The sequence below is a fragment of the Chiloscyllium plagiosum genome, unplaced genomic scaffold, assembly GCF_037043375.1.
Source record: "Chiloscyllium plagiosum isolate Xiang-an unplaced genomic scaffold, Cpla_swu_hap1 HiC_scaffold_51, whole genome shotgun sequence".
NCBI lineage: Eukaryota > Metazoa > Chordata > Chondrichthyes > Orectolobiformes > Hemiscylliidae > Chiloscyllium > Chiloscyllium plagiosum.
In genome coordinates this window covers 28,322,462-28,323,424 of record NW_028270189.1, presented here as the reverse complement: position 1 = coordinate 28,323,424, position 963 = coordinate 28,322,462, and the positions used below count along the sequence as shown (strand labels likewise).

The 963-nt window shown below is 43.3% G+C and overlaps 1 non-coding gene across 1 annotated transcript; it reads left to right on the top strand.

Annotated features, from left to right (window-relative positions):
- The first annotated feature begins 289 nt into the window (after positions 1-289).
- On the top strand, positions 290-371 carry trnas-aga (transfer RNA serine (anticodon AGA)). The gene has a single exon. It is a non-coding gene; the product is annotated as a tRNA-Ser (tRNA).
- The last annotated feature ends 592 nt before the right edge of the window (positions 372-963 follow it).

The following is a 963-nucleotide window of genomic DNA, read 5'->3' as shown; positions in this document are numbered from 1 at the left end:
ACACTCAGATCAATAGCTCTCTTGATCAGCTCTGCTGATCATGTTTGCAAAGAGATCTAGCAAATTGCCAAAGTGGGATTGTCCTTTCAATCAATAATTTTGACCCAGTTTGGCTGCAAATATCTTTTCCTAACTTTGTGTTTTTCTTCCTTTACATTGGTGTCTCGCACCTTACAATTGACAGCAGAGGTGGGAGAGGAGAACGGAAGCATTCAGCTCATCAAGTCAACGGTAGCTTTCAATGAGATTACGGCTGATTTGGTCAATGCTCAACCCACCTGAACTGTCTGTAGTCATGGACGAGTGGTTAAGGCGATGGATTAGAAATCCATTGGGGTTTCCCCACGTAGGTTCGAATCCTGCTGACTACGTTATGAATGCTTTCCTGCTGGTACAATTTTCGCTCAAAGTTCAGAAAAACTATTTTGTGAACCAGGCCGGTAATTTGATTAGACTTGGGAAACTCGAGTTCTTCATCAGAAATGTTCCATATTTAAAACATTATCTCTGTTTCTCTTTCCAGATACACTGCTCGACACATCGGGTTTCTGCAGCTGTTATTGAACGTCCTGAGCAGAAGTGCTGCTTTTCATTAGATTCCTTTAATCCCTGTCCACTGTTCTCTGACTCGGGTCAGTGGCAACACTTCCTCCTGCTCGTCAAAGTGCTCATTCCCCACCGCTCCCTCTCCCATCATTAGAAACAACCGCAGGAAATCGCCACTTAACCATCTTTGTTCCAATGTGAAACTCATCAGGCTCGGGAATCTCTCCACGAAACGGGACTTCTCATCCCTGGACATGGTGCAAGCCAGAGGATCGTGAAGAGATACTGTGAAAATATTGTCAGTTGGCAGTTGAAAAAATGTTTAGGAAGCAAACCATATAATTTAGGCTCCAGCTTTGTAAATCTTGAGAAACTCTTTGGGAAATGGAATCAGAGGAGAATGAAGAAGTGTGAACT